The sequence below is a fragment of the Lissotriton vulgaris genome, unplaced genomic scaffold, assembly GCF_964263255.1.
Source record: "Lissotriton vulgaris unplaced genomic scaffold, aLisVul1.2 SCAFFOLD_607, whole genome shotgun sequence".
NCBI lineage: Eukaryota > Metazoa > Chordata > Amphibia > Caudata > Salamandridae > Lissotriton > Lissotriton vulgaris.
The window spans coordinates 759,877-767,444 of NW_028250684.1; the positions used below are offsets into that span (position 1 = coordinate 759,877).

A 7,568-nucleotide genomic window follows, 5' to 3' on the forward strand; every position below is an offset into this window, starting at 1 on the left:
AATACCCTGCCTATCTAGGTACCCCAAGATTTGCCTCTTCTTCCTTGGGTTGTTCAGCCCCCTGATATTCCACGACACCAGCTGGAGTTGGTGCGCTGGTGGCATACTCTCTACGTCGCCCATTCACACAGAAGTAGCATCTTGTAGCATGAAAGCACAAAGTTGAAGACCAAAGCACACTCAACCCTGAATATAGTAAGCTTGCCTCGCAGGTAACCCCCCCACGTTCCACCCGGGAACATCAAAACCTGTATGACTAGGTCGTCAGTAATGAAACAAAAAACTTTCCTACCCACACCGGCAACCCCAACTGGCCGGGAATTCAGCCCCCACCCAGTACCCCGAAACCCAAACCAATTACACCCGAAACAGAGTAGAATACAAAGACCACTTCCCAGGAGGGAAGAAGTGCTCAGGGGTTCGCCCATTGGGGGGACCGAAACTAGGGGCCCCAGACGTGCCGAACCACCTCCTTACTTACACCCAGTGACCACAGGTAAGCCTGTCGTCTGACGTGGGACGGAGGTGGGTGACCGAGCGCAGGCATGTGACTCATACAGCAACACCCTGCATCTAACTAGCGTCCAAAACAAAGCACACAAACCTAAGTGTGGCCAAAATGACATTCAGCGCCCTGTCCGCCAAATCAGTTTCAGTTTTTAACGTCTTTATTTCGAATTTGTTCTTCATAAAAGACAAGCATAATAAATACATACACAAAGCACCCAACAAGTATGTATGTACAAATTGAGACAAACAAATAAAATTATCATAAATCTTGGTTTTTTTAAAAAACAATTAAATGTACATAGAAAGACGTCCATAATAAGATTAGTACAAATATAAAAAGCATTTCAGGAATACTGCCCAAGAAGAATAGGTTAAGTCCAGCATATTTGACTTTCAACTTATGGCGCTTCGAACACACCTTATTCTGATTAGCCAGGCCCACCCAAGGAATTTTGCCACCCCTTTAGACAGCCATTCGGCTGTGTTGTATTTCAGGATTGACAATGCTTCAATGCTCTCCCGGGTGTTTAGTCTTTTACATGTCCGCCAAATCAAAAAAGAAAGAAAAAGAGAGGACAATACCATCACAATGTTTCTCAGTCCTGTTGCGACAGTGGTGATTGCGACCTAGATCTGCGCAGAGCTGCATCTTCTCCACCCCGCTCCCCCCTGCAGCTCTTAAGGAAGTCATCTACCTGATGGGGGTTTTGAAAGAGGTGATGTTTACCCTGGAATGTCACTTTCAGTCTGGCAGGGTAGAGCATAGCATAGAAAATCTCCCGCGCCTGAAGCTTCTTTTTGACCGTCGTGAATTTGCGCCTGGCCTCTTGAACGGCGGAGGTGAAATCAGGAAAGAAGGAGAGGGTGGTATTACAGTAGGCCACAGTTCCCACCTCCCTTGCCCCTCTCAACACCGAGTCTCTGTCTCTATAATTCAGGAAGCGCACAATTATGGGGCGAGGTTGCGCTCCGGGAGGCGGGCGCGCCGCCAGGGATCTGTGGGCTCGCTCAACAATGAAGTGCGACGAGAAGGATTCTTTCCCAAACAGTTTGACGAGCATGTTCTCCACGAAGGTCTCCATTTTACCAGTGTTGGTGGTCTCCGCAAGGCCCAGGATTCGGACGTTATTGCGCCGAGACCTCGCTTCCAAGTCCTCGTTCTTATCTGCGATGATCTTGAGCAGCCTGTCCATTTGAGTGACCTGGTTGCTTGTTGAGGTGGCGCCATCCTCCAGGACAGAGATTCTATCTTCCGTGTCCTTGATACGGGTGTCATGCTGCTCAAGCCTGGTGACCACGCTGTCCATGTGTGTGTTAATGTTATCCATCTTGGCGTCAATAGTAACGAGGCTTTGCTTCAGACCTAGCAACAGTACCTTCCAGTCCTCATCCGGAGGCGCCTGGGAGACCGGATCGCCATCTGGCTCTGGCGTCGGTTTAGGAGTCTTTTTGGTTTCAAAAAGGGATCATGGACTGCCTGGCGTCATTGCGGCCCATGACTTCTCTGGGCATCCGCAATGACGGAGGAGAAGTAGTCGCCAGGACGCGAAGAAGTGGAGGGTGGAGGCTGAGACTGTCCCTCAGGCCGTGTACTCGCAGGCAGTAGTAAGAAGTCGAGCTAGGAGGCCCAGGCAGTCCACCAAATGGTACCTCTGTAGGGAGGCGGCAAGGAGGTTAGCCCCGAAGGAATGGCAGCACCGCGGACCGACGTCCCACGCAGTGCCACCGACTGTACAGGCCTCACGGCAGGTCGGGCCTGTGCCCCTGCACCAGGATTGAGGACGTAGGTCAAGCAGCAAGTAATGCAGCAGTGGCAGGGGGGGGAGGGTCCAGGGCTGCGCAGCAACCCCACAGAAGCGAGGCACGGAGCGACCAAGTCACAGCCCGGGAACAGGCGTCTGCAGCGCAGGTAGCGTGAACGATCCGGCTCCCAGATAAATGGCGCAGGCGGTAGGTACTGTCAGTCCGTGCCTCAGGTGGAGGGGGGGGGGGGGGAAGTACGGAGGGGCAAGTCCAGCGTTGTTGCCGCTCCAAGCCGCCACAGCCTCGCAGGAGCCAGCCCAAGATGGCGGATGGTCCGGGCGCCAAATGCACCGCGCGACTCCGTAGGGCTCAGTAGCGGTGGTGGGCGAGGGAGGGCAGGGCGGGCATCAGCAGGAGAAACCAGGAGATAGCGGGCAGCCCTCACCTGTAGAGTTGTAGCCCCCCCCCCCCCTGGGCATCAGTAGCAGTCCTCGGGTGTTCCGTGGACCGGAGCTCCGCCGCGGGCCAGACCTTCAGGCCTCGTCAGCAAGGCCGCAAAGCACCGGACGATCCTGGCGGAGTGGAGCCGGTCAGGAGGAACACCGCAGCAGCACCCCGGGCCGCCCCAGCGCAAACAGGCAGCCGATTTCGTCCGGAAGCAGGCAAACAGGGCGAGTCTGGTATCGCCGTAATCAGCACGATGAGAGGCAGACGTGGGGGCAATATAAAGGCAGATTTAAGAAGGCAGGATCACTGCAGGATGGGTTGAAGCGCTCGGTCGGGCGGGAGCCTCACATCTTGCGGCCATCTTGGTCTGGCGCCACCTAGCGCCCCTTAGCAGAGGTTCCTCTTGATTGTAGAATCCCCTTTTCTGTTGTCAGGGGTCCTTCTCTTATACCCCTAAAAGCCTTTGAAGTTCTTTGAAGTCTTTGTGCAAGTGGGCCCTGAGCCCGGTCTAAACCAGTTCTGTGTGTTGCTGGAGCACTGGGGTTTTCTTGGCTTCCTTCATTCTTTCAGTATCAGGGACAGAGGTAACAGTCGCCCAGCGGGAGGTGGAGCCAGCATTCTGGTCAGGCAGGCACATCCCAAGTCACTCCCAGGTGCCATCTCCTCCCACTTCCTTGGCAGCAGATGCAGCCTTTCATCCACGGGCTGACTCAGACAACCTCCTGGGGGCTCTGCAGCCCCTGTCACCCTCAAACCAGACAGTCAATCCACAAGCAGGCCCAGGCACTCTGGGCCAGGCTCACCAGCCAATCACACGCCAGAAACAACTTACACAAATACGCCAACCTCTAAAAGTGGCACTTCTAGACTAGACACAATCATGCCGCATATACCATTACGCAGCATTCAATCTCACGAGTTTGCACATATCAAACTCGCCCCTGCACTCCCCACACATTCCTATGGGAGGGCAGGTCACTCACCACACATACACAGAGAGCTCAGGCACTTTACACTGTACCACAGTGAAAAAGTGCGCAGAGGCCTAAAATCACCACCACCAGGTTCCAGAAACAGGCTAGGAAAAAGCAAAAAATCTCGGGGTGAACCTGCCAAAAGGGTCGGGTCCAACACCTACTTTACCGCGGTGGAAGGGGAGGTGCGTACATTGCTATGGGATGGAAAGGCCCAGAGGATAGCGCTTCAAAAATTGATGAAGGGATGGTACGATGGAGGTATTGCGTTACCTGACATACGTTTGTACTATTGGGCCTCACAGGCGGTGACAGTAAATAGATGGAAATTTGCCCCCCCAGATGACCCGGCATGTGCTCTAGATAGATATCAGATGGATAGGGCTGGATATCTTGGCGCGCTTTATTCTGGGTCATCAGCGACAGCAAATTATAGGCCCAGCTAAGAACACATTTCAGATAAGGAAATTGGCTAATTCTCGGCTGGGCTGGACAGACAGACTTACTAGAATGACGCCGCTGTGGTATTAACAAACGCTGGGTATGCTATGCATCATCTGGGATTTGATAAATGGGACATGATTGGTATTTCAATGGTAGGCGATATGATTCAGAAGGGTAAGATCCTTCGGTTCGAGGAGTTAGAGAAGACATATCGCAATCCTCTCCCTTAGAAGATCATTTGCTAGATGGACAATTGCACGCTAAGGCGGTCTCCCTGACTTATAAAAAGCTATACAATAATATGCCAGACTCTTTCGGGCAGCTAAAGAAGAAATGGGAGGGGGACCTGGGAGTTATCGAGGATGAGGATTGGAGGCAGGGGCTGATGTCTCCCAGAGAGGCTGCCATCACACTTAGATATCGCCTAGTTCAACCTCGTATCTTCCATCCCTCATACATGACTGGAATCATTTTAGCAAGGATAGGGACTAGGCCTGACGACCTTTGCTACAAGGGATGCAGGCAGCAGAGTATGCTCAGACGTGAGTCCCTTGCTCACTTTGCCACTGGATTCAAGCAAGCCGGGCTGAAGAAGGCTGAAATGCCAGAAACCGGTCCTCAGTAGCTTGTTTCCGGTCCAGGGAAGGCATGGCTTGGCAGTTCGGGCTGGACTGTTCCCATGAGGCACAGGGTCAGACTGATTTGCATATGGCAATGTCTGAACTGGGGTGGCAGAGTGGGCTAAAGAACGGTGATGGATTAAACCCAGATCAGTTGACTGGGGGTGAGTGCTTGTATTGTCAACGCTCCGTCCATCATTTCCTTTGGTGTTTCTTTGTTCGCCATAAGTTGGCAGGGTATGCTCAGACGTGAGTCCCTTGCTCACTTTGCCACAGAATTCAAGCAAGCCGGGCTGAAGAAGGCTGAAATGCCAGAAACCGGTCCTCTGTAGCTTGTTTCCGGTCCAGGGAAGGCATGGCTTGGCAGTTCGGGCTGGACTGTTCCCATGAGGCACAGGGTCAGACTGATTTGCATATGGCCATGTCTGAACTGGGGTGGCAGAGTGGGCTAAAGAACGGTGATGGATTAACCCCAGATCAGTTGACTGGGGGTGAGTGCTTGTATTGTCAACGCTCCGTCCATCATTTCCTTTGGTTTTTCTTAGCAGGCCACCTTTTACTATATGGTGTGGGATTGCCCAAAGGTGCAAAGCGGATGAGATAGAATCACAACACATATGCACTCTTCCCTGGGAAAGACGATTACCTTGACGCCACAATTGGGCCTATTAAACATCTAGGAGGCGCCAGATCTTACAGAAACGGAACAACAGTTTGTAACGCTGGGAATCACACTATTCAAGAGAGAAATCGCTAGGGGATGGGGAGGATTGAGACCACCTGAAGTAGCTGTGTGGAGTAGGGAAAAAGATAAGTGTATGATAGCAGAGAAAGAAGTCTTTATCGCAAGAGGATGCCCAAAGAAATGGGGCAGGAAATGGTCCAAATGGAATTTATACAGAGGAGAGATATGAGTGTCACCAATGGTTGAGTTAGAACTGAGTAGGGTTGGGAACAGAGAGGAAAACGTGTAAAATATACATGTGATTGAACTCATAAACAATGTGACAGTAACGGTATTTCGTAAGATGGGATTGTCTACACTGAAGTGTAATGTTTTGTCATTTCTTTAATATAAATATTTTTCAGGAAGAAAAAAAATGCACTCACTTAAGTGCTACCTACATAGGTTTTAGGAATTCGGTAATTTACTGATTCCTTAAAATAAGGAATCGGTATTTTACCGATTCCTTAAAATAAGGAATCAGTAAATTACTGAATCCTTATTTACAGCCTCCTACATTGGAAAGGGCTAAATACCAGTCGGTACCGGGAAATTCACAGATTTTTGGCAGTTACGGACCGGTATTTACCTACCTACATCTGGCCCAAAGTAAAGGATGCCTTGATCACCATGCAAAATAGAATAGGCAAGCAGGCTTATCCCATGCAATTCCATATAATTATGCACTTCTAAATCTCAGCTTTCGTGATGGCCACCACACTCTCACTGCTTGTGAACTGGTCTTGTAGGCGAGTGGGATGGTGCACATCAGTGATAACAGCAGCACCATAAACTTCACTGTAGGGCAGGTCATTTGACCGGCATATTCACAAACTGCATTTTGGAAATACGTTTTGAAGTACTACAAAATGCTATTAACAAACCTATGTGCAGTGTCTAAGACTCTCCTATTGTTTTCTGTGCTGAGATCTCTTCCTACCCCCTCCAAAAAACATCCTCTGACTGCTGATTCTCCTCATGTGCAAGTATACATATTAGTATTAAATGTGTGAGGGACAGATGGAAGTGGTTGGAAAATCGGATATACTAACAGGGGGGGTGGAGATAGGAAGAAATAAAGAGCTTTCAAGGAAGGGGTTTAGGCAGGGATGTGTAAGATCTTGACCCAAAGCGATTTGAGCGCTATTAATATACAGTCCAGAAAGGCCAAAAAGTGAAAGATACACAAGCCTCAGAAAACAATATAAACTATAAGTCAGCTGTTGCGGATACAAATTAGAAGCATGGAAACGGAAAGCATGCATTTTAAATGTGCAAATACACAGTTGCCTAGTATGTGGAAAAATACAACTTAACTGTGCTTGTCTCGAAAAGAATGCTCAGAGTCAGTTCACAATTAAACCAGGAAGAAGACAGCTGCAGAATTAAATAATACTTTAAAAGAGATGCAATGCCACAATAAAAAATAACACGTACCCCTCAATTGTTCCCAGGTGCCCGCCACTTCGGACTACAATCCTATCCCATTATTTTCCTGACCACGCTTTTACCTCAAAGAAATTCGGGAACAGGGGCTGAATACGACATCCTAGAGTGCTGGTTGCTTAAAAACGCGCCTGGGAAGGGCACAGATGAGCAATCATTCTATTTGGAGCATACCTTTTCGATTTTCCGGCCGTATCTCTCGCGTGTTCCTAAAAATGTAGCTCAGGCAGGTGACGTTACTTCCTGGATGACGTCTTTTCCGGCGCCACCGGATGTCGCCCCGAAGTGCTTTAGAAACGTACTTGAAACGCATGTGTTATTTAGAGCACTTGTACATTGGTGGAGGTATAAGTGCGTGGTGCAGCTGCAGGAAATTGAGTTTCAGAAAACTGTTAGTTAGGTTTGAATTCCAGCCCTCCCATTTGGTTAGTAGAATTATTATACGTGCGCAAAAGGGGAGCATACGTTTTTTAAAAAAGAAAGTGAGATATTTTAGAAAAAATGTCTATTTAAGCAAAGGCACTTTGAGGTTAAACACTAAAATATTGTCATTTGTGCCTTCAAAAAATCGGGAGTCTCCCACCTGAATCTGGTTTATTGGCACTTATGTTTATGTACCAACTAAGATATGCATATCTGACTTTTTATGTTCAGCACATT

At 49.2% G+C, this 7,568-nt stretch overlaps 1 protein-coding gene across 2 annotated transcripts in view; it reads right to left on the minus strand.

The window, feature by feature from the left end:
• Nucleotides 1-7,187, minus strand: part of LOC147663162 (uncharacterized) — a 92,095-nt gene extending 84,908 nt beyond the window's left edge. For both annotated transcript variants that reach the window (XM_086950622.1, XM_086950623.1), the window contains exon 1: nucleotides 7,083-7,187. The gene's annotated coding sequence lies outside the window, so the exon portion shown is untranslated. The remainder of the gene's footprint in view (nucleotides 1-7,082) is intronic.
• Between the last annotated feature and the right edge of the window lie 381 nt (nucleotides 7,188-7,568).